Below are 27,399 nucleotides of genomic sequence, written 5' to 3' on the forward strand. Positions count from 1 at the left end.
AAGCATAAACCTCGATTAACTACTAACAGGATCAAACATGATAAAGTATGAGACAAGATTACAACTACCAATCATAAAGTATAACTTACAACCCTAAAATACTATTAAATAAACATAATCGATTCCGACTGGGAACCGACAGATAACCCATTGTATCTTTACAGATTTCCGTCTAAGCGCTTGCTCACTCAGAAATACCACTACCTGCTCTGGCAACCGGAAGCCCTCAACACGATAGTGTTAAGGATAAAAAACTAAGGTTATTATTTGCTGTATTTATTACTAAAATTCGGGAGCTCAAGGCCTTTAATGGCTGCTCTCGTGTTTCATAGCTTAATTCTGCCTTTACGAGATGCCTACCTATCTCTGTGAATTAGAGAATCAAGCCAAAAAACGTAGTTCTAATCTGTGGGGTGAGGCCCCTTATATAGATGTTGGGAGTCCTAGAGTTGGACTTGGTATAGGAGACTTGGTGGGTAAGTCTCATAATTAGAATGGACTTTGGAGTCCTAGATAGTAGGAAACTGATTCCTTATCCTTTTAGGTCCCCTTGAGGCTAATCTATAAGGATTTATATCCTTATCGGGACTCTTCTCAATAGCTGATTTTTTCCTTATTAATTAATTACGAAATTAATTAATAATCAGGGCTTTTGGGCCTTTTTTATTCCATCAGGCCTGATCTGGTCCATCAGGCTTAACCTTTCCGGTCTGAGTATCATATATCTTTTTATTGGGCCTAGCAGCCCACACCTTGCAATATTTATCTGTACAATCAGGATTTATTTATCCCTATCATTTGCCCCCCAACTTTTGGGAAACATTGATTAGGTTTCGCAAAAGTTAAGTCTATTCATTCTCTTACAGAGTTTCGTTTTTGTGTAAAGTAAGGAGCGACCTACATATTTACAACGATTTTTCCTTTATTTCTGGATTTTTCCCTAATTTTCTGGGATTTGTCCCTAATTTCTGGGATTTATCCTCAATTTCTGGATTTTCCCTTATTTTCTGCCTTAAAATCGATCAGGATGTATACAAAATCGACCAGGATTCCTGACCGATTTCGATCAGGATCCTGATCGAATTAGCTCAGGAACTTACATTCTGGTCGACAGGATTCCTGATCGATTTCGATCAGGACTCTGATCGAATTGGCCTTCAAAGTGACACCCTAGTCGACTGATACATGGGCTTATTCGACCAGGATTCCTGATCGATTTCGATCAGGATTCTGATCGAATTAAGTGGCTTTCTACCATTCTGATCGAATATAATATCGATCAGGACTCTCTTCTGTGTCGATCAGGACTCTGATCGATCTTAGGGGATTTCTTCCCTCCTGTTCGAATGAGATATCGATCAGGATCCTTTTTTGCGTCGATCAGGACTCTGATCGAACTTAGGGGATTTCTTCTTTTTGTTCGAATGAGATATCGATCAGGACTCTCTTCTGTATCGATCAGGACTCTGATCAAACTTAGGGGATTTCTTCCCTCCTGTTCGAATGAGATATCGATCATGACTCTTTTTTGCGTCGATCAGGACTCTGATCGAACCAATTTAAAATTCTGGTCGATTTTTGACCTTTCAAATTCCACAGGAGTTTCTAGATTATTCCTGATATTTCTGGTTGATGGGCTTTTAGGTTGGGCCTGGCTAAATGGGCCTAGAAATGCCTCGTATCCCGAGCTTTTCGCCTATATAAGTGTAGTGTGAAGTGAGAATCCTCATTTCACCTCACATCTCTCATTTTCTCTCATAAACCTCTCTAGAGTTCTCTCCCTTTAAGAAGGCGATTTCCGGTGACCTCAGCCACCGCAGCTCCCCCTTTCTCAGGTTTTTCTGGGTTTCAAGCCTTCAACCGAAGCATATCAATGGCGGATCGTGACTTGGCTCGTTTGCAGAAGATGAATGTCTCTAAGAGAGGTACAAACATTCAAATTCAATCTCCATATACTTCCCTACTTGATATGATTAACTCGAGGGGTGATGAATATCCATCTCTATCTGAGTTAGATTCGTATAATCATGGTAACACCTTTCATGAGTTAGATGGTAGGATAGAGTCTATGAACACCCTGTACAGATTTCCACCCCACCTTAGGATTACTCCAGCCGCCCCTGGGGATAGGACTTGTAATTGGGAGGGGGATACTTTGTTTATCTATCGAGGAGCCCTGACCGCGGGTCTCAGGTTCCCATTCCATGAATTTATTCCTCGCTTACTTGCAGATGTACAAATTAACCCTTGTCAACTCCCTTCTAACGCTTGGAGGAACATTATTTGTTTTATGGTCCTTTATCTTAGAAACAATTTTCCTCTTTCCGTAGCTGTCTTTAGGAAAGTTTTCCAATTCTATAATAGCGCCATGAGTCAACCAGGTTGGGTTTTAATTCGTCAATGGCCCAAAATCCCTCATATCTTCGATAGTAATTCCATAGTTGAGAATAACCCTAAATGGAGGGACGAGTTTGTGAGGCTGACCTGGGCTGGGGGTGATTGGGCCACACTCTTCCGTAGGCCCTTTTGCAAAGTGTCAGATGGGAGTCCAGGTAGCATCAGATTATCTGATGAGGAGGAGGTGGCCTACCAAGCCTTAATTTCGGATGATGGGAAAACAGACACCTGGACCCTTTTAGAGGAGTTTTCCTTGAAGAAAGTTGGTCTCTCTCAGGCCAGTGATAAGGGTAAATTTATAACTGGATAACCATTTTTCCTTCCCTTTAATTGTAACATTTTATATCTCCTGCAATTTAATATTCTTTCTATCTTTTTTTTTTCAGCTTGCGAGGCCATCAATAATGTCAACAGGCCCAAGGAAGGGGAGTCAGGCCGCCAGAAGAGGGCCAAGCTAAACAAGGACCCCAGGAGCAAACCTGACGGTCCTTCTTTTCTTAAGCCCCATGTCCCGGTGGTCGAGTTGGGGGACGATGTGGATCCTCCACTTAAGGCACATTCCTTCAGGCCTAACTGGGGCTTCAGGAGGAGCGATACGGTGGTTGGATCCACCAAACATGCTAAGGATTGGTCGTACCATTCCATCACTCCCCATGACTTTACTGACATTGTTACGGGGAGTGGTATCAAGACTATTGAGCTTCTGGGTTCTCAAGCCCAAGCTGCGGTAACTTTCTTTTTTCTTTTTTTTTGAATCCCAACTTTCTCGTATTTCAACGAATTTGTGCTAACTCATACATATTTCTTTGCAGAGTAATACCTACTTCCAGGTGGCCCTCCACCAGGCTAGGTCCTGGAAGGGTAACTCAGATGGGTTTGAAAAAGAGATGAAGAAATGGGAAGAGAGAGCCAAGGTCCTGGAAAAGAAGCTGGACACGAAGAAAGAGGAGCTGGCTAAGGCTCATTCCGAGCTGGTGAAACTTAGGAGCGATAAGGATAAGCTCATTAATGACTACATGGATTCTGACAAGTTTAAGAATCTCATGGAGATTCATGATGAGGGTATTTATTCCCTACAGTTTACTCAGGGATGGGATGCGGCCGTAAAGGCGGTTTCTGAGAAACACCCGGGCTTAGTCGACCCTAAGGACTTTATAAGTCCCGAGCAGGCTGAGTCGGAGGACAGCATAGACGCCCTCTTCAACTCCCCTCAGCCAGATGACCGCATCTTGGATCCTAACACTGCTTCTCCTCTCGCTTCTCCTGCGAAGGATGCTGAAGGCGCTGATAAGGAGCAAGAGAATGAAGGCTCCCGCATGGAGGAGTAGTTTTTCTGTTCTGTAATTTTATTCTTAACTTATGTCTGAACTTTTGTTTATATTAAAACTTATTATCCTCCGGGGCTATTTTATATGCTACTTTCCTTATTCGCATTCTCTCCTTTATTTTTCCGATACTTTAATATTCAAACTTGGCTTAATGGCCACACAAGTATTATCACAACTCAAACATCCATAGGTTGAAATAATTTCGAACTCTTCAATTTCAAGTCTGGTTTTCCAAAACCTTACATAATATGGGTTCGACCCTGATCAATAATAGCTAAAAAATAAAAATCCTATACAAACAAAGCTTCAAGGTACTTTTAAACCTACTTGTCAAAATGACAAGTGAGAATCGTACTTCGACTATCTTACACGTAGTAAACCTTCAGGTTTTGTGCGTGCCAGGTTCTCGGGACTTCAAAACCATCCATAGTCTCTAGCTTGTAGGTTCCTCTACCCTGAACGCTCTTGACTTTGTACGGCCCTTCCCAATTTAGGGCAAGTTTCCCTTTCTGTCCTACCCCAGAAGCTTCTATCTTCCTCAAGACTAGGTCACCTTGTTTAAAGAACCTTTCTTTAACCCTTAAGTTATAGTAGAATGAAGCTTTCTTCTGATACTCTACTATCTTTGCATGTGCTTCATCTCGCATTTCATCGATTAAGTCTAGAGCCAACCTTTGTCCTTCCTCATTTTCCTCGGCATTGAAAGCCTGAATCCTTGGAGAGGAATGTGATATCTCCACTGGAACTACTGCTTCTGCCCCATACGCCAACATGAAGGGAGTTGCTCCTGTCGTGACTCTACAAGTAGTCCTATAGGCCCACAATATGGGAAGTATCTCATCCACCCAATTATTTCTTGACTTCTCGATCCTCTTCTTTAGTCCATCCAGGATTATCCGATTTGCTACCTCTGCTTGCCCATTGGCTTGCGGGTGAGCCACAGAGGTGAATCGTAACTCAATTTCATTTTCTTCACAATACTTCTTAAATTCCTCATTGTTGAATTGTGTTCCATTGTCAGTGACGAGGATACGGGGAATTCCATATCGGCACATAATGTTTTCCCACAGGAATTGTGCAACCTGCTTAGTTGTGATTTTGGCCAAGGGTTTGGCTTCGATCCACTTGGTGAAATAATCAATGGCTACAATCAGAAACTTCCTTTGTGCCGTGGCCATAGGAAAAGGCCCTAGAATATCCATCCCCCACATAGCAAAGGGAATAGGTGAGTTGATAGAGGTCAACATCTCGGGGGGTTGTCTAACAACTGGCACATGCTTCTGACAGCGATCACACTTCTTCACATATTCTTTGGCATCAGCCATCATTTCTGGCCAATAGAAGCCTAAACGGGTTACCTTATGAGCCAAGGCCCTGCCCCCCAAGTGTTGCCCACAAATACCTTCATGCACTTCCTCAAGAGCCAAGCGTGCCTCGTCGGGCCTGAGACACCTCAAGTAAGGAACCACGAAAGATCTCTTATACAGAATTCCATCTATCAAGGAGTACCTTAGTGCTCGAATAGTTAGCTTCCGTGCCTCAGTTGCATCGCTTGGCAACCAACCGGTCTGAATGTGAGCCTTGATGGGATCAATCCATGATGTCCCCAAGCCTATGGGAGCCACAAGCTTAACATCTATGCTTCGTGTCTTCAAAACACGGAAGTACACACTTCATGAACTTTCTTCAATCTCAGATGAAGCAAACTTTGATAGCGCATCTGCTTTAGCATTTTCTTCCCTTGGAATATGTTCAACATGGCATTCATTAAATTGGGTCATCACAGCCCTTACTAGGCGAACATATTTAGCCATCGTATCATATCTTGCCTCAAATTCTCCCTTTACCTGGGATATGATCAGCTTTGAGTCTCCACGGATCTTTAAGTTTTTGACTCTAAGTGTCCCAGCTAGACCAAGGCCAGCAATCAGGGCTTCATACTCTGCCTCATTGTTTGTGGTTGGGAAGTCTAGCTTAATAACATACTCAATTAAGAATCCATCAGGGCTTTGCAAAACCAACCCTGCTCCACTGGAATTTGTTTTTGATGCTCCATCAAAATAGAGAACCCAATATTCTTTCTCCGTATCATCCTTCTCCCTATCCCCATTGTCGACTCCCTTGTCTTGAGGTATGGTATCTTCCTGCTCCCCGACTTCTTGGTTGGGTATGGTACATTCCACCACGAAGTCAGCTAGTGCCTAGGCTTTTATAGCCGTACGTGGCTTATACTTGAGATCGAACTCTCCCAACTCTATTGCCCACTTAATCAGTCTCCCACTTGCCTTGGGACTGTGAATGATATTTCTCAGTGGCTGATTTGTTAGCACTTCAATCTGGTGAGCTTGAAAATAAGGACGCAGCTTTCTTGAAGCCATTACCAAGGCTAAAGCAAATTTCTCAATAGTTGAATAATTCAACTCAGCACCATGCAAAATTTTGCTGACATAGTATACGGGTTTCTGGACTTTCAGTTCCTCCTTAACCAACACCGCGCTCAAGGCGCTCTCTGAAACAGCCAAGTACAAAAATAAAACTTCACTCAGAACTGGCTTAGCCAACAACGAGGCCTGGGCCATATACTTCTTTAATTCTTCAAATGCCTTCTGGTTTTCCTCACTCCATACAAAGTCTTTGATGTTCTTTAGTGATTTGAAGAATTTCAGGCACTTGTCTCCTGACTTGGAGATGAATCGTCCTAGCGCCGTAACCCTTCCTGTGAGCTTCTGAACATCCTTGACAGTTTTCGGTGGTTCCATATCCAGGATTGCCTTTATTTTATCGGGGTTAGCCTCAATTCCCCTCTTTGAGACCATCAATCCCAAGAATTTTCCAGATCCTACTCCGAAAGCATACTTCGTAGGATTCAACATCATCTTGTGGTACCTTAGGACCTCAAAAGCTTCCCTCAAATGGGTTATATGATCAGTCTTTACTAGACTCTTGACTAGCATGTCATCAACATAGACTTCCATAGTCTTTCCAATAAGATCCTTAAAAATTTTATTCACCAACCTTTGATAGGTAGCTCCTGTATTCTTGAGACCAAACGCCATAACAAGATAACAATAAACACCAAAGTCAGTGATAAATGATACCTTTAGAATGTCATCCTTATGTATTTTGATCTGGTTGTATCCGCTAAATCCATCCATGAAACTCAGCATCTCATGTCCAGCAGTGGCATCAATCAAAGTATCAATTCTAGGCAGCGGAAAATAGTCTTTGGGGCATGCATCATTCAGATCAGTGAAGTCTATACACATCCTCCGCTTTCCATTAGCCTTCTTCACCATTACAGGGTTTGCTAACCACTCCGGAAATTGAATCTCCTCAATGAAACCAGCCTCTAAGAGCTTTTCTACTTCCTGTTTTATAGCCTCTTGTCTTTCCGGGGCAAAATTTCTTTTCTTTTGTTTCACTGTCTTCCGGCTTGGATCCATGTTTAGCTTGTGAGTAATTAACTCTGGGTCTATGCCTGGCATATCAGCTGCTGACCATGCAAACACATCACTATTTTCTTGTAAAAATTTCACTAACTTCCCTCTAAGGGGCTCCTCTAATGTGGCTCCAATGAAAGTCATCCTCTCAGGATTCTCGGGGTCTAAAGGAACCGAAACCAATTCTTCTGCTGGCCTTCCTCTATTCTCATCATTTTCTCGAACATCCATATCTTCAATAGGAAGAACCTGCCCCCCGACTCCATCTGCCCTCAAAGAGGCCACATAACAGCTTCTAGCCATTTTTTGATCTCCTCTCTCTTCTCCAATCCCGTTTCGGGTGGGAAACTTCATGACTGAATGGTAGGAAGAGGGGACTGCCTTGAAGGCATGTATACCTGTTCTTCCCATGATAACATTATAAGTTGAACTAGCCTTTACCACCACGAAATCCAGTATCTGCGTTGCTTGCCTTGGCTCCGTACCTATGGTGGTCGGCAATTTGATTATCCCTTCCACAGGACATTCTACTCCAGCAAATCCATATATCGGCATGTCGGTTGGTGTCAACTGGGAGTCGTTATACCCCATCCTTAGAAAGGTGTCATGGAGCAAGATATCCACAGAAGCACCATTATCCACAAGGACCCTCTTAACCGGGCTATTTCCTATTATTGGTGTTATGACGAGCGGGTCGTCATGGGGAAACTTCATACCCTCTAGGTCGGAACCATCAAAAGCCAATGTTACTTCTGTCCTGGCCCTCTTCGGGGCTTCGCCAACAATATGCATAACCTCCCTGGTGTATGCCTTTCTGGAATTTTTGGACAATCCAGCAATAGTTGGACCTCCAAAGATCGTGTTTATCACAGGTCCTCGAGAGCGTCGTGGTCCTCCAAAAATTGCATTTATAACCGGCCCTCTAGGTTGGGGATTCCGCCCCTGATCGTCTTGGTCCCTCCTACGATCTTCAAAGTTCTTCCTTCCATTATTGTTTGTGTCCCCTCCATCTCCAGTATACTTGTTCAACCTTCCTTTTCGAATCAAAAACTCAATTTCATCCTTCAATTGCCTACACTCATCGGTGTCATGGCCAACATCCTTGTGAAACCTGCAATACTTGCTCTTATCTAGCTTGGCGGGATCAGCCTTCCAGGGCTTAGGCCAGCGAATATCTCTATCTTTCTCAATCTCCATCAAAATCTGACTTCTAGGAGCACTCAGCTTAGCGTATTCAGTGAACTTTTGCCCAGGTCCTCCCTTCTTGGGGGTTGAATCAGGGTTTTGTTCGGTTCTAGGATATTTGTCCTTAGCAATATACTCCAGATCAGTTTTTCGCTTCTTGCCTTCAGTGGGCTCATTACTTACCACGGTCTTCCTCATGCTTTCTTCAACCTTGATATACTTCCCTGCCCTCTCTTGGAGTTGCAACATGTTTTCAGGGGGATGTTTGGCCAAGGACATCTTGAAAAACTCATCCCTAGTTCCTTGTTGCAGTGCTATCATGGCTACCTTATCATCAAGGTCTGGGACTTTTAAAGCCTCCTTTGTAAAACGATTCAGGTAATCTCTCAAGGATTCCTTAACTCCCTGCACAAGACTCATAAGAGATGATGAACTTTTCTCATGGACTCTTCCACTGATGAATTGCTTAATAAAAGCCTGACTTAATTCTCTGAATGATCCAATAGAATTTGGGGGCAGGCGATTGTACCATCTTTGAGCCATACCCGACAGGGTTTGAGGGAAGGCCCGACACTTTATAGCATCATTCACGGGTTGTAGCAGCAGTGCATTAGAGAATGTCCTAACATGATTAGCGGGGTCTCCCATGCCATTATAGGCTTTGATAGTGGGCATCTTGAATTTCCTTGAGATATGGGCATTCATTATCTCTTCTGTGAAGGGTGGAGTTGGATCATCAGGATCTCCAAGGGGAAGGAGATTGCTTGGATCAGTTCTTGGGACAGCAGCCCTTCTTCTTACCGGACCATCCAGGTCTATGACAGGAGGAGGATTTCTCCCCCTAGGAGGTATCTGGGGTCTGGTGGCCTGGTGAGCCTCCAAATCACGCCTCAGCCTTTGGATTTCAGCCTCATGAGCCCTAATCCTTTCCTGCACTTCTTGGGGATTCGCCCCTGGGGTGCTTTGGGGGCGTTGCCTTCCATCGGCCATTGGCTCTTTTCCAGGACGCCTCCTTCTCGGGGCCACTTCATCATCCGAAGATTTGGAGTCTCTCTCAGTGTAAGGACCAGAAAATTCCCGATCCTCAGGGATAGGACCCAAACCTCGTATATAGGGGGGCGACTGCCCTCGTGCTTCGCTTCACCCAGCATATCCGCTTCCTCCAACCTCAGGGTGAAGGGGCATCCCATAAGGGGGGTTAATAGTAACAATAGTTGAATATTCATACCCGACGGGTCGAGAATTCACAGGTATATGTACTTGTTGAACTTGAGGATTCGTACCTTGAATAGTCGGGGGAGTTGTCCCTTGTAGCTGAGGTTGAGTTGCCCCTTTCTAGGCTTCCCCCTGGGTAGATGCATAAGTTGAATGGGGAGGAACCTCCACGGTTGATGAAATCACCTGGGTTGTCTCTGATGGTGTTCCTTCCTCTAGAGCTCCAATTGTTCTCCGTGTTCTCGCCATGGTTGTTGTTGTTTTCCCACAGACGGCGCCAAATGTTAAGGATAAAAAACTAAGGTTATTATTTGTTGTATTTATTACTAAGATTCGGGAGCTCAAGGCCTTTAATGGCTGCTCTCGTGTTTCGTAGCTTAATTCTGCCTTTACGAGATGCCTACGTATCTCTGTGAATTAGAGAATCAAGCCAAAAAACGTAGTTCTGATCTGTGGGGTGAGGCCCCTTATATAGATGTTGGGAGTCCTTGAGTTGGACTTGGTGTAGGAGACTTGGTGGGCAAGTCTCATAATTAGAATGGACTTTGGAGTCCTAGATAGTAGGAAACTGATTCCTTATCCTTTTAGGTCCCCTTGAGGCTAATCTATAAGGATTTATATCCTTATCGGGACTCTTCTCAATAGCTGATTTTTCCCTTATTAATTAATTACGAAATTAATTAATAATCAGGGCTTTTGGGCCTTTTTTATTCCATCAGGCCTGATCTGGTCCATCAGGCTTAACCTTTACGGTCTGAGTATCATATATCTTTTTATTGGGCCTAGCAGCCCACACCTTGCAATATTTATCTATACAATCAGGATTTATTTATCCCTATCAGATAGGGACCACCAGGTATGCTCTTACGAGCAGTGCGTTTAAGCCTGGCCATCTTCTTGCTTAACTGCCATGGTTAGATTAAAACAAAACATATTAGTATAAAACTCAGCAAGTAACTATAAAGCAGTTCTACGATATCAAATCCACAATATACTTTTACCACTCTCAGGGCATTCTACTCTATTTGCTCTAGGTGGCAGATTTCCATTTTTTTCTTTGTGTTAAGGAAGGGTTATGAAGGAAAAATTTGGGGCTTTCAAGGAACAAGGCTCAAGCAGGGTGAAAGCTGACATTCATCACAAATCATTAAAGGATCAGAACAGATCTTTCAGAAAAAGGAAAGCAACAAAATCTCACTATATGGAATCAATCATATGTTCAACAGATTAAAAAAATCAGGGTTCTCGAGCTTTAAGCTTTACATTATCACAATCAATTCTTTTCAAAGAAATATAAATCATTTTCATTTTCAAGAATTAAATACTGAACAGGATGTTTCAGTTCCTTTTTAAATAATCAATATAGAACCCTTGATTGGATCACTTTATCTATCCATTTCATTATAATACCGGTGATCAGCCCGTACCGACCTCCATCCGGTCTTTAAGGTACCAATCAGCATAATTTCAGCCTTAAGTTGGACTAGCCCCGCTAGCCTCTTACCATGACTGGACTAGTCCCACTAGCCTCTTACATCCCAATCCAATCCATCAGGAAGTCGTTTGGAAAACCTTGAGTTGGAAAAAGATAGGTTTTCTAAAATTCGTTTTATCATTACCAAGAATATGAAATCATTCAGACTCTTTCGAGTCGAAACTCATTCTTAAGTAAAATTTCAAGAAATCAAAGTTAAGGGAGTGATTCAAGACAAGAAAGGAACAACTCTAAGGATTCCGTATCAAGGATAACAAGGTACTTAAATTAGAAGGATCAACATTTGTTTCAGGGATCAATAGGATTATCAAGAAATAAGGTATCATTAAAAAGGGTTTTCAAAGGTAATTATAGGGTTCAATACAATTCATGGTTTAACAAATGACTCGAATAGAAAGGACAGGTTACCAAAGGGTTGAATCAGTAAGATTATCAATAACAGTTTATCAAGATCAAAAATAGGGTATCACAAGTCATTAACAGGGGTTCATTAATTAAACAGTTCAATACTCTACATGGTATGAACATTAACCTCTCTATAACTATTTCACAAGTAATGAGAGTTACTTGCCTGAATTTGCTTTCCTGAAGGTTGAACTACTGCCACCTAGTATACTTCCTTTCCTAGCCTAAACGCCCTCACGCTCCGAATCTACAATAAAACCAAAATCTTAATCAGTTCTCGACTCTCGTTCCCGGAACGATCACTTAATACAATAGCTCGATTATACCCTTGACTCAAAGATACGAGTATAGCTTATACACATAATCATATAGCACATCACACGTCATATACTTTACTCTTAACCTTTACACCTTTATATACTCGACCAACGACTTATAAACATCCTTATCTCAACTCGAAGTCAAATCATACTTTATATTAGTACACATAGCTCTTTATACTTGAAATTCTTATACGAATTAAATAAACGACAAAACTTACAATAATGACCCTAAAGTCATCTTTAAGCCAACATGACAACCATAGTTAGCACAAATCAATCATCCCCTTTCTTTTATACCTTAATTCGAACCAAACATAGCAAATCAAGCAAAATTTTACATACAATCATAACTAATCTTCATGATCAATTCCAACACTTAAATTAGAATTTGATCTTTTTAAGTATTATAAACCATTCGGCCTTAACCACAATCACAATCAAACCAGAACATGCATCATCAATTTCTCTTTTAAATCAACATTCAATCCAATTTCTTCCTAGTTAAACTTAGATTATACCAAGATCAAGTCACAAAAATCAATTTTCCTTTTTATTAGTACAAGGCCGAACCAAAAATCCTCATCATGCAATCCTAAATTTTTATTTCTCAAGCATCCAATCAAATATACAAGTCCAAATATCATAATAATCATTTCAATCAATCAATATACTTAAATCTCAAAAGAAACACAACCCTCATTGATACATGCATGCAAACATTAAGTAATTCATCTTCCAAACACTCTAATTAACCAATAATTTCCAAAGATAACATCAACAAGTCATTTTCATTACTAAAAATCAATTTTGATCTTCTAAAAATCAAGATTCCTTTCGGGTTTTTCAAGAATAACACATGCAATAATCAAAAGAACAAGTTTTGGTATAGTAGAGTTCAGTGTTTACATCATCACTCACCACCGGTTCACTGGAGTTCATCACCGGTGGAGGTGGCCTCATGGTGGTGCCCTCATTCGAGGGTATCCTACCATAAAACCTCTGATTACTTCTAAAAATCATGACAACAAGCACATATAAGACATGATCACCACAAATTTACATCATCTTGCTTTTACAAAACAACAACTCGGCATAGCCGAACCTACACACACGCACACAACCGCATGCAAGTATTAAACTATACATGCAAGTGGATCAAAGCTCACATATGGAACAAGAATGAAATTTTATGGAAGAATCCCTAAAAATCAAGTGAAGAAGAGAGATATATACCGAGAGGAAAAGAGAGAAGAGAGAGCTTCGAGAGTGAGAGAGAGATGAGAGAACAGAAATGAGAGAATGAGAGTGTGGCCAGGTGGAAAATAAAGGAAGGAGGAGGAAATGAGTGTATATATATGCTTATAGGGCAGGGCCATTTTAGTAATTAACTAATCCCCTCTTATGATTGATTATTCCTTTCTTTTTACCCAAATATGATAAAAAAATCAAATATAAAATATATCTCTCTCGGAAAGTCGGAAATTATTGCAAATGACAATTTTAATACGCAGATCTCGAAATTAGCTTTCCAACCATTACTCATAATAAGATTTTGAGCGCACGGTTGATTGTATATGATTTTCGCAAGCTCGCCTTAATAATAACATTTTTCCACATAAAAATCATTTTAAAATGCAATGACAACCAAATAAATCCATTTATCATTTTTAAAAAGTCTCTAGGACTATTATGAAGATAAAAAAACAAATCCCATGTTTTTATCTTACTCAGATAATTTTATAAAAATGCGCGAAGGTTAAATAAACCTTTATTTAAATCAAATAATTCATTTAAATTCATAAAAATGTCACAGATCACGTAGTCATGCACACAAACAAGCAATCACACATACATGAACATTTAACAACTCATGTCTGATCAAAAAAAATTTGTCCTTCTTTAATCTTTATCCGTTTCTACGCGTACCGGGTCACGTTTAGCCTGACGGCCCGACGCTCAGCGTTACGATTACGCTTCTCATTATCATTATCGACCGACACGTCACTAGGACGAAATACTTTATTTAAACATTCATTTCACGCAATCTCACATATTTCACATTTTATATTCTTTAAATCCTTATTAGGACGGGTTCCGTTCTACCTGACGGCCCGACAACACGGCTTAACTCCTAAGCTGACTCTTTAAATTGGAACGCTTTTACTTACGCTCCTATATTCTAATATACAGTAAAGATAATTAATCAACACTTAATCACATAATTGTAATCACATCACATAAAGCATACTTTATTGACTTAATTACGTCACAAAATTCTCAGTCGTCACATTCTCAGCCTAAAATTGATGACATTCAGTCAAGCATCATTCATCCGGCTATTCAGGCTAATACTTTTGAAATAAGCCGGGCACTATTCAGATGGTGCAGAATTCTGTTTCTTTCGGAGGTGCTGCGACTGAAGATCCCAACATGCATATTAGGAATTTTGTCGAGATCTGCAGTACTTTCAAATATAATGGTGTTACTGATGAGGCTATCCAGCTGAGGCTTTTCCCATTCTCTCTGAGGGATAAATCTAAGGACTTGTTACATTCTTTACCAGCTGGGTCCATCACTACTTGGGAAGATCTCGCACAAACGTTTCTGGTGAAGTTCTATCCAACGGCCAAAACTGCAGCTATGAGGAGTGCTCTTACTCAGTTTGCGCAGCAACCAACAGAATCTATGTGTGAAGCTTGGGAGCGCTATAAGGAGATGTTAAGAAAGTGTTCACATTATGGTATGCCTGACTGAATGGTGATCACCGGGTTCTACAATGGTTTGGGGGCCCAATCTCAGCCCATGCTCGATGCAGCTGCTGGAGGCGCCTTGTGGGACAAAAGCTATATTGAGGCCTATAATCTCATTGAAACTATGACTGCAAATAAACATCAAAACCCAACTGAAAGTGTAATAACCCCAAAATTTTGAACTTTCTTGTAACCCTTATGAATAGTGTTTTGCTGATTATGCTGAATAATAAACTTTTCATGCCACAATATGTAGGGGTTCTTATATGGATATTCTGAAATTTTATTGGTACTCTATATGATATATAAGTGTATGTAAAGATCGTCAGAATCCAAATCCAAACACTTTGATTTTTCCCAGAAATCCACCAGATATCGAAAGAATTGAGTATAAGGTAACAGGATAAAAAGGATTTAAATTCAAGGATTTTAATAGAGGATCATAAAAAGGAATATAATGTATTGAGAAAGGTTAAGAGAACCTAAGTAATAAGATCCCGGGTATGATCCCTCAAACGATAAACGAAAATGAAAGTTAAGCAAACCGCATAACAGATCAGCGGTCATTAGGCAAACAATTAGGAAGTTAATCAAGGAGGTTAGGGATGATGAGGTCATCCAACCAATAAGAAGAGGGCAAGTAAGGGATTATGACACCACAAGGTGACATAAGCATGACATAGGGGGGAAGGAGGTGTGGATGAATGATAACCACACAAAGTTCAAGGTTAATAAGGTAATTAACCAAAATCTAATCAAAAACAACCAAGCTAATCTAAACAAATCACAAACACAAAATCATTTCATTTCTTCAACCATTGCTCTCGGCTTTTCTCTCCATTTCAAGAAGAAGAATTTCAAAATTCAAGTTCCAAGCTTCCTTAATTGGTAAGATAATTATCTAGTACTCCTTATGCATAGATATAGCTATCCTATAAGTTTAAGCCTCCAAATCATTCACAATCTTCTCCAAGAAATCAATGAAGAAGATAATGAATAGTGATTTCAAGATTTTTAACTTGATTTTTCTTGTTTTTCCTTTAAGATCCAAGCATCCCTAAGACATCTCAAGGCTTCTTAAGGCTTCCTAGCTACTCCAATCACTTCAAGGAAGGTATAACATCTCCAAACCCTAGCTTTACTTTGTATATTAGGATGATTTTGATTGTTATGGTAAAAGAGTAGCTTGATGCTTGTAGGTTTAGAGTTTGGGTTGGAGTTGTAGTGAATTGAATGTTGAATCTTGTTGATTAGTAAAGGACTTAAGTATAGTTTTAAATTCATGTTGAGAATAACATAAATTGGAGAACTTGAGGTTTTGGGGCTGTTGTAGTGTGATATGGATGGATTTTGGTTGTATGAATGAATTGGGATTGATTGGTGGTTGATTTGGAATGGTATAAATTTGGGAAATCGCGTAAACATAGCCGTCGTAATGTCCGATTTACTTTAGACTGCTTTTGTTCATAACATTAGGACCCGAGAACTCCCTGCTAGATTTTGACCATTGCCATATTTAGATAGTTCATGTTACGAGCTTCGTTTTGATATGTGGTTCGTTTGATTCCGATGTACGGTTTAGGAGAAACGGCCGTTTTAAGTAACGACGTTTCACGAACGAATCATTACCCCTCGCCTTACTTTGAAACATATGTTAAAGACCTAAAAGGGCTAATGGGAGTATGAAACATTGATGTAAAGTGTGTTAGGCAGTTGGTAAGACACTCGCGAAAGAATCACCTTAAAACTCGTAATGGTTAATTTATTAAAAATGGTGGAGCCGAGGGTACTCGAGCGAATTAAGAGAATCATTAAGCGCAAAGCGAGCGTTAGAGTCTAAATTGGTTAAAGTATATATTTACAAGTGACTTTGGTTTAGTTCCAACTTATATGTTGTTTATAGGTTACCAGACTCGTCCCAAGCCATTTATAACCCCCAGTCGCTCAGGCAAGTTTTCTACCCGTATAAATGTTGTTGTGATGTATATGTGTACATGCATTATCTTGTGATAAGTGCATGATTGTTATTAGCAAATTTTGCGATATATTGGAGCATGCTGATATGGTATATATGCATGTCTGTTTCGTAATCTGGTTATCTATCTGTTGATTTCAATGCTTATAGTTGCATAATAACTATGCTAGAAATAAGCAGTATTTGTGTATACCCTTAGTATAGGGGACCCAAAGGTGAACATATTTCTAAACCGGGAGTCGATGTTTCCGGGTATATTATATATATATATATTTATATATATAGGGATATAGTTTTCAAAACTATTGATCGAATAAGGTTTATTCGATAACTTTATTTTATTTAATGAATATTATTTGAATATTCATTCGAGGACTTATGACTCTGTTTATTCTATTTAATGATTATTAATTGGATATTCATTTGAGGATGTATGACTCCGTTTATTTTATTTAATGAATTTTATTTATAATATTCATTCGAGGTATTATGACTCCGCTTATTATTTAATAATATTCTTTATTTTATTAAAGACTAATGTTTCGATAATCAAACTTATTTTCGATTATTCAAATAAAGATAGTACTTTCGTATAAGTATATCTTTGGTTATTTAATATTCATTTCAAGTATGAGTTTTAAAACTTCTACTTCGATTATTTTTATAAGGATTATCTTTATGAGAATATTATTTAAATAATAATATTCAGATATTTCTAATATATCGGGACTGATTTATTTTAATAAATCAGCAGTACTCCAAACATTCTTAAAAATGTTTTCGAGTCTTCAAAATGATTTCTAAAAGTTAGGGCGGATCCCAAAACTCATTCTTTTATATTTAAGATCCTCCTTTCGAAGGGGATTTAAATACTCGCTCAAAACCTGGGGGATCCGGCTCTGTTGTGTATTTTACATTCGCAACGTGGTTGCTGTTTTGAGAAAACAATTTGATTACTTGCCCAACGTTCAGGAAGTAAGTCCCTCTAATTGAGTCGGCATAAGCGACAGGCCGGGGTATGGTCTATCAAAGTGTAAGTGGCTGGGTGGCAGTCCATCAACGCGTAAGAGGCCGGGTGGCGGTCCAGCACAAGGTCCTTATGTGGCCAGGGTGATGACCGGTGGGGGATTCATCCATCTACTAGTAGAAAAGGTTACTTATTGGTATCTTTGCCTGATCAGCAAGATATCGGGTTTATGCCAAAACTCTTTTCCTTTCCAAAATTCATTGGATGTTACAAACTATGTTCATACTTTACATAACAGAGGTTCCAGGAAATGTTTAAGAGATATATATGTGGATATATATATCAGGACTAAATAAAGTATCTCGTAACTTTATTTCATTCAATAATATTTCAAAGATTGAATCTATTCAAGTCTTAACTTGTGTTCTTATCTATGGGATGACCTTTTGAAACCTATAATAATTTGAACAGTGGTAGTTCAAGTAGCCTTATAAATGATATAAGTATAGTGAAGTAATTGGTAACTTCATCCCTTATTTTTGCTTATATCCAGTAAGTAATTATCTTTCACCTGATAAAGGATTCTAGTAAGTTATCCATTTAGATACTTGCATTATTGTTTACACTATATATTATCTTGCGAGCTGTAATGCTTACTCTTGCTTTATTTTTTCATCACACAACAACAGTTAGGAAAGATGGCCAGACTCCAGCAGACCCAGCGCAAGAGCGTGGGAAGCGCCCCGCGCCTTCCCGTTGAGATCATAGCTGCTATAGCTGCAGAGGTAGATCTATTTGTAGATCAGACCTTCTACTTTTGGGAATCAGTTATGTATAATTATAACTTGTGGCAGATAATGGCAATTAATTGTAGACTTATCAAGTAATCATTTTTGGGTTGTAATAACTTTTAAATTGTGGATTCAAAGGCTTGTACTTATTTTAATTTCATCTCTGAGACTATAATGGGTTGTGGTGTGTGTTAGTGTGGGGTCACAGCATGAGGTTATTTATTGTTAATTAAGTGAAATGATATTGTGGAAAGAAAGACCGTGACGACCCGGATCCCTGACCCCGGATCTGGGGGTGTTACAGAAATGGTATCAGAGCTAAGCGTTATAAACCTTAGAGATGATGCGACGATATAATAATAAACTCACAAAGATAATAAGAACTCTTGCCAAGTTCATGGTCGGACTACTTAAAGTAGCGCTGACAGTTAAAACCCTTACGAGAACCCTTATAAGTATCATGATAGTAACTTAGCTCGTTTAATGTGTAGGCGCATGAGATAGAGGACCCTGAGATGTTCGAGCGTGAGCATGATGAGGCACTGCTAGATGTCGAGGATCAGGAGGAGCCTGAGATGGAGGAGGATGAGGACCCCTCAGAGGAGTCAAAGACAGAGGTCATTGCTATTTCAGATGAGGAGGACCCGGATGAGGTCCCAGTAGCTGAGGAGCGTGTCGGAGCTATGGTAGTGTACACTGGTACCCCTTTACCCACACTCCCGGTGGTCAGAGCTCCTACCCCTCCACCACTATCTTGGATCCCCTATGATGACAGCTCAAAGACCCATACTTCCGAGCCTAGGCAGACCGAGGAGGCATCCCCAGCGGCTCCGGATTCACCACCTCTCGACCCTGCCTATAGGCAGTCTTTGTTAGCCCACGGCTATGTTCAGGATGTACTGAGGACCCGAGTGGCTATTGTTGAGGCCCGGATGGATGAGGCCAGGAGGGAGTTGGATGCGGAGAGGGCGGGTAGGCGTACCCGAGCTTATGAGACTAGGGCTGCTATACCCCGATCCTTGAGGAGGGAGCTGACGGGGATAGAGCTCACGTCCCGAGCGAGACTCAGATCGCTCCAGGGGGACAGGCATGGTAGGATCTCCAGGCGGCAGGCCGGCTATATCTTTCGTCGTGCGATGGAAAGGGTATGAGAGCTGACCCGCTCCGATGTGTGATTCCGGACTGATGATGGGATAATCTAGTTGTCTAGTTAGTCGAGGCCTTAGTAAGAGCCAATTTTCCGGGATAGTTGACTTGTATATAGCATCCCTTTTTCTGACTAGACAGATAGACTATTGTGTATCACTTTTGGGACAGATGGCTGTAGCACTGTTGTACTTTTGACCAGATCAAACTATGTATTTCTCGCATTATGTATATATTTATTTCCTTTCAGTTCAGTTCCTTAGTGACGAGATCACTGTTTTTATCATTATTATTACTGCACTTCTTATTAGAACTGTCATAAAACATTAGAATTGCGAGATACATTCTCCCCATTATAGAGCTATGCAAGGCACAATGTTGAGTATGATTGTGACCTAACATTGATTTTTCCCAATAAATTTTTTTTTATCAGTATCATGCCGCCAAGAAAGATTGGAACTAGAGCGAACCCTGGATCTGAGGACCAGGGAAGCCATAACCAGGACGATAGGAACCAGGAACACAGTGAAGAGGAAGACGAGAATTATGTTGAACAGGATGACTCCCTGTATGAAGAGGAGGAGGAGACATGTGATGTTGAGGGATTTGAGATAGAGGCTGAGGAAGGAGAAACTGAGGTTGAGCAACCAATACCAAACCCAGGCATGGATCCCATGGGCCAGTTCATGCAACTACTAAGGCAGAACTTGGAATGTCAACCCAACCCACCCCCTCAAGGAAATAACAATGATGTGGCAAACTCTTTCAGGGTTTTTAAGTCCCTTAAGCCCCCTGAGTTCCACAGATCAGCCGACCCAGTTGAGGCAAGGGCATGGTTAAAGGAAATGGAGAAATCCTTTGAGATTCTGAGTATCGATGAGGCACAGAAGACTGTATTTGCTACCTACCTTCTGAAAGGAGAGGCTAACTACTGGTGAGAGGCCAAGAAAAACATGGAGACAGATGTTATTATAACCTGGGAAAGATTCAGTCAGTTGTTTTTGGGAAAATATTTCCCGAGGTTTATGGAAAACCAGATGGAGCTCAAGTTCTTGGAACTAAAGAAGAATAACTTATCTGTAGCAGAGTACGAAGCGAAATTTACTGAGTTATCAAGGTTTGTGCCGGAGTTTGTGACCACCGAGGAAAAGAAAGCTAGGAGGTTTCAGCAGGGACTAAAACCGTGGATTCAGAATAGGGTGGCAATCCTTGAGCTTACTGATTATGCCACTCTGGTGCAAAAGGCAATAATTGTAGAAGCCGGAAGTGAACAGATGCAGAAGGAAAGAGAGAAGAAGGGAATAAAGAGGAAAAGTATGAGCATGGGTGGAGGTTCCGCAGGAAGGAACTTCCCAACTAGAGTTAATAGGGGAGCAGTGTCCCTACCGGGAAAGAACATTGGGTTTAAGCGGCCAATGAGTGTAAATGTGAGCCAGAGCGGCCAGAAGTCAAGAATGTCCTATTCCAACCAGTTTCGACCCCCATTGCCAGCCTGTAACACTTGTGGAAGGATGCATTCTGGGGAGTGTAAAGAAAAGCCGGTAATCTGCTTCAAGTATGGTCGAGAGGGTCTTTATTCGGACAAGTGCACTTCGCCAACCCCCATTACCCGCCCAACCACCACTTGTCATCAGTGTGGACGCCCGGGTCATTGGAAGAGGGAATGCCCAATGAACAAACCAGCAGCATCGGGAGAAAGCAGGGCTGCTTCTAATAAGCCACCTACTGCAAGGACTTTCAACATGACAGTCCAGGATGCTATGAAAGATTCAGATGTGATAGCAGGTACCATTTCTATAAATTCAGTCAGTGCAAACGTTTTATTTGATTCGGGAGCAACTAAATCTTTTATATCGAAGGACCTTGCGCGTAAATTAAGACTTAAGGCTGAACCCTTGATAGAACCCTTACAAGTAGAAATAGCCAATCATGAAATTATTCTTGTTAACCAGATTCACCCCGCCTGTGAGTTAGGCATAGGGGAGCAATCTTTTAGTGTTGATCTGATTCCTTTTAAATTAGGGGAGTTTGATGTAATTTTGGGAATGGACTGGCTATCTAGCAATGATGCTCAGATAGACTGTAAGAGGAAGAAAGTTAAGTTAAATATCCCAGGAAAGAAAGAAGTTATATTTAGAGGAAAGAGGCAGACGCAGAAATTTTTGACTATGGCCCAGGCCAGAAGGATGCTACGAAAAGGAAATGAGGCTTACCTAGCCTATGTGGTGGACACGCAGAAGGAGGTGCCCAACTTACAAGATATTCCCGTAGTCAACGAATTTGAAGACGTATTCCCACAAGACCTTTTGGGATTTCCACCCGATAGAGTGATTGAATTTGCTATTGAGTTGGCCCCAGGGACGGCGCCAGTTTCAAAAGCACCTTTCCGGTTAGCCCCATTAGAAATGAAGGAATTAGCTACCCAATTGCAGGAACTTTTGGATAAGGGTATGATAAGACCCAGTGTGTCTCCGTGGGGAGCACCAGTGTTATTTGTAAGGAAGAAGAATGGGAGCATGAGGCTGTGCATCGACTATCGAGAGTTGAACAAGCTAACCATAAAGAACAGGTACCCGTTACCTAGAATAGACGATCTGTTCGACCAGCTAAAGGATGCTATTTATTTTTCCAAGATTGACTTGAGAACTGGATATCACCAACTAAAGATTAAACCCAAAGATATTTCCAAGACAGCGTTCCGTACCAGGTATGGGCACTTTGAGTTCTTGGTAATGTCCTTTGGATTAACCAACGCCCCAGCGGCTTTCATGGACTTAATGAACAGAGTATTTAAGAAGTACTTGGATAAGTGTGTGATAGTTTTTATCGATGAAATTTTAATCTACTCAAGGACTAAGGCAGAACATGCAGAGCATTTGAGGATAGCTCTAGGAATACTCAGAGAGGAACAGTTATATGCCAAATTCTCGAAGTGTGAATTCTAGCGGAATGAAGTACAGTTTTTAGGACATGTGATCAATAAAGAAGGAGTATTGGTCGACCCCTCCAAGATAGAGGCGGTCTCAAATTGGGAAAGGCCAACCACACCCACAGAGGTAAGGAGTTTCATAGGATTGGCTGGCTACTATCGTAGATTTGTACAGGACTTTGCGAAGATCGCAGCCCCTTTGACACGACTTACTCGTAAGACAGAGAAGTTTGAATGGACGGAGAAATGCGAGAACAGTTTTCAGGAATTAAAGAAAAGGTTGGTAACGGCCCCGGTGTTGGCATTGCCAGACGGAAAATGAGATTTTGTGATATATAGTGACGCGTCGTACAAAGGATTAGGGTGTGTGCTTATGCAGCACGGTAAAGTGATTGCGTATGCGTCGAGACAACTGAAGGAATACGAGATTAGATATCCTACTCATGACCTTGAGCTCGCGGCAATAGTTTTTGCCCTAAAAATTTGGAGGCACTACTTGTATGGAGAGAATTGCGAGATTTTCACAGACCATAAGAGCCTCAAGTACATATTTACGCAAAAAGAGCTCAACATGCGCCAGAGGAGATGGTTAGAGCTAATCAAGGACTATGATTGTGAGATTCTCTATCACCCGGGGAAAGCCAATGTGGTGGCTGATGCCCTTAGTAGAAAAGAAAGACTCGGAATGATAACGACTTCGGAAGAATTGATAAAGGATTTTGAGAGAATGGAAATAGAAATAAAGGTAACCGGAACCGGAACTGAAAAGCTTTTTGAGATCTCAATGCAGCCAGAGTTATTGGAAAAGATCATATTGTGCCAAGAGAAAATAATGAATGAAGGCAGAGAGTCAATGACTGGAGAAGAGATCCATACTGAGAAAGATGATAAAGGGATAATGAGGTACTCCTACCGGATTTGGGTTCCGAACGTTCAAGAGCTTAAAAATGAGATTTTGGATGAAAGCCATAGTTCAAGGTATTCCATTCACCTGGGAAGCACCAAGATGTATAGGGATTTGAAGGAATATTACTGGTGACCCAACATGAAGAGGGACGTAGCAGAATGGGTAAGCAAATGTTTGACTTGCCAAAGAGTAAAGGCAGAGCACCAGAGACCCAGTGGACTTTTACGACCCCTGGAGATTCCCGAGTGGAAATGGGAACAGATAGCGATGGATTTTGTTGTAGGCTTGCCAAGGACGAAAGCCAATCATGACGCCATATGGGTAATTATAGACCGACTGACAAAGTCAGCTCATTTCATTCCTATCAATGAGAGATACACAGTCGATAGACTGGTGGACATTTACCTTAAGGAAATAATGATGCGACATGGAGTTCCAGCGTCCATTGTCTCAGACCGAGACCCCAGATTCAACTCCAGATTTTGGAAGAGCTTTCAAGAATGTGTGGGGACCAAGTTAAATATGAGTACCGCGTACCATCCCCAGATGGATGGGCAGAGTGAAAGGACCATCCAGACACTAGAGGATATGTTGAGAGTCTGTGCAATAGACTTTAAAGGAAGTTGGGATGATCACTTGTCGTTGATCGAGTTTTCTTATAACAATAGCTTTCATGCTAGCATCGGAATGCCGCCTTATGAGGCCCTGTACGGAAGAAGGTGTCGATCTCCCTTATACTGGGATGAAGTAGGGGAGCGGAAGATGCTCGGACCCAAAGTAGTCCAAAGGATCAAAGACATAGTGGATCTTATCAGAGGGCGGCTTGTAGCAGTCCAAGACAGATAGAAGAAATATGCAGACCTAGCCCGAAAGGACAAGGAATATGAAGTAGGGGACTTAGTACTACTAAAAGTATCCCCTTGGAAGGGATTAATGAGGTTCGGAAAGAAAGGGAAACTAAGCCCAAGATACATTGGACCTTTTGAGATACTAAGACGGATTGGGAAGTTGGCTTACGAGCTAGCCTTACCCCCGAACCTACAACAAGTTCATAATGTGTTCCATGTGTCAATGCTAAGGAAGTATCATCGGGATTCCAGACACATAATGGAGTACGAGCATGTGGATATGCAACCAGATCTGACTTACGTGGAGAGACCAGTAAAGATTCTGGATAAGAAGGAGCAGGTGCTCCGAAACAAAGTGATCAAGTTAGTCAGAGTGCTATGGAAGAATCATAATGTGGAGGAATCAACTTGGGAACTAGAGAGCGCAATGCTAGAAAAGTACCCCCATTTGTTTTCTATCTGATTCCGGGACGGAATCCTTTTAAGGAGGGGAGACTGTAATAACCCCAAAATTTTGAACTTTCTTGTATTTCTTATGAATAGTGTTTTGCTGATTATGCTGAATAAGAAACTTTTCATGCCACACTAAGTAGGGGTTCTTATATGGATATTCTGAGATTTTATTGGTACTCTATATGATATATAAGTGTATGTAAAGATCGTCAGAATCCAAATCCTAACACTTTGATTTTTCCCGGAAATCCACCAGATATCGAAAGAATTGAGTATAAGGTAACAGGATAAAAAGGATTTAAATTCAAGGATTTTAATAGAGGATCATAAAAAGGAATATAATGTATTGAGAAAGGTTAAGGGAACCTAAGTAATAAGATCCCAGGTATGATCCCTCAAACGATAAACGAAAACGAAAGTTAAGCGAACCGTATAACAGATCAGCGGTCATTAGGCAAACAATTAGGAAGTTAATTAAGGAGGTTAGGGATGATGAGGTCATCCAACCAATAAGAAGAGGGCAAGTAAGGGATTATGACATCACAAAGTGACATAAGCATGACATAGGGGGGAAGGAGGTGTGGATGAATGATAACCACACAAAGTTCAAGGTTAATAAGGTAATTAACCAAAATCTAATCAAAAACAACCAAGCTAAGCTAAACAAATCACAAACACAAAATCATTTCATTTCTTCAACCATTGCTCTCGGCTTTTCTCTCCATTTCAAGAAGAAGAATTTCAAAATTCAAGTTCCAAGCTTCCTTAATTGGTAAGATAATTATCTAGTACTCCTTATGCATAGATATAGCTATCCTATAAGTTTAAGCCTCCAAATCATTCACAATCTTCTCCAAGAAATCAATGAAGAAGATAATGAATAGTGATTTCAAGATTTTTAACTTGATTTTTCTTGTTTTTCCTTTAAGATCCAAGCATCCCTAAGACATCTCAAGGCTTCTTAAGGCTTCCTAGCTACTCCAATCACTTCAAGGAAGGTATAACATCTCCAAACCCTAGCTTTACTTTGTATATTAGGATGATTTTGATTGTTATGGTAAAAGAGTAGCTTGATGCTTGTAGGTTTAGAGTTTGGGTTGGAGTTGTAGTGAATTGAATGTTGAATTTTGATGATTAGTAAAGGACTTAAGTATAGTTTTAAATTCATGTTGAGAATAACATAAATTGGAGAACTTGAGGTTTTGGGGCTGTTGTAGTGTGATATGGATGGATTTTGGTTTTATGAATGAATTGGGATTGATTGGTGGTTGATTTGGAATGGTATAAATTTGGGAAATCGCGTAAACATAGCCGTCGTAATGTCCGATTTACTTTAGACTGCTTTTGTTCATAACATTAGGACCCGAGAACTCCCTGCTAGGTTTTGACCATTGCCATATTTAGATAGTTCATGTTACGAGCTTCATTTTGATATGTGGTTCGTTTGATTCCGATGTACGGTTTAGGAGAAACGGCCGTTTTAAGTAACGACGTTTCGCGAACGAATCATTACCCCTCGCCTTACTTTGAAACATATGTTAAAGACCTAAACGGGCTAATTGGAGTATGAAACATTTATGTAAAGTGTGTTAGGAAGTTGGTAAGACACTCGCGAAAGAATCGCCTTAAAACTCGTAATGGTTAATTTATTAAAAATGGTGGAGCCGAGGGTACTCGAGCGAATTAAGAGAATCATTAAGCGCAAAGCGAGCGTTAGAGTCTAAATTGGTTAAAGTATAGATTTACAAGTGACTTTGGTTTAATTCCAACTTATATGTTGTTTATAGGTTACCAGACTCGTCCCAAGCCATTTATAACCCCCAGCTCAGGCAAGTTTTCTACCCGTATAACTGTTGTTGTGATGTATATGTGTATATGCATTATCTTATGATAAGTGCATGATTGTTATTAGCAAATTTTGTGATATATTGGAGCATGCTGATGTGGTATATATGCATGTCTGTTTCATAATCTGGTTATCTATCTGTTGATTTCAATGCTTATAGTTGCATAATACCTATGCTAGAAATAAGCAGTAGTTGCGTATACCCTTAGTATAGAGGACCCAAAGGTGAACATATTTCTAAACCGGGAGTCGATGTTCCCGAGTATATTATATATATATATATTTATATATATAGGGATATAGTTTTCAAAACTATTGATCGAATAAGGTTTATTCGATAACTTTATTTTATTTAATGAATATTATTTGAATATTCATTAGAGGACTTATGACTCTGTTTATTCTATTTAATGATTATTAATTGGATATTCATTTGAGGATGTATGACTCCGTTTATTTTATTTAATGAATATTATTTATAATATTCATTCGAGGTATTATGACTCCGCTTATTATTTAATAATATTCTTTATTTTATTAAAGAATAATGTTTCGATAATCAAACTTATTTTCGATTATTCAAATAAAGATAGTACTTTCGTATAAGTATATCTTTGGTTATTTAATATTCATTTCAAGTATGAGTTTTAAAACTTCTACTTCGATTATTTTTATAAGGATTATCTTTATGAGAATATTATTTAAATAATAATATTCAGATATTTCTAATATATCGGGACTGATTTATTTTAATAAATCAGCAGTACTCCAAACATTCTTAAAAATGTTTTCGAGTCTTCAAAATGATTTCTAAAAGTTAGGGTGGATCCTAAAACTCATTCTTTTATATTTAAGATCCTCCTTTCGAAGGGGATTTAAATACTCGCTCAAAACATGGGGGATCCGGCTCTGTGGTGTATTTTACATTCGCAACGTGGTTGCTGTTTTGAGAAAACAATTTGATTACTTGCCCAACATTCGGGAAGTAAGTCCCTCTAA

This window comes from Apium graveolens, chromosome 7 (assembly GCF_009905375.1).
Source record: "Apium graveolens cultivar Ventura chromosome 7, ASM990537v1, whole genome shotgun sequence".
NCBI lineage: Eukaryota > Viridiplantae > Streptophyta > Magnoliopsida > Apiales > Apiaceae > Apium > Apium graveolens.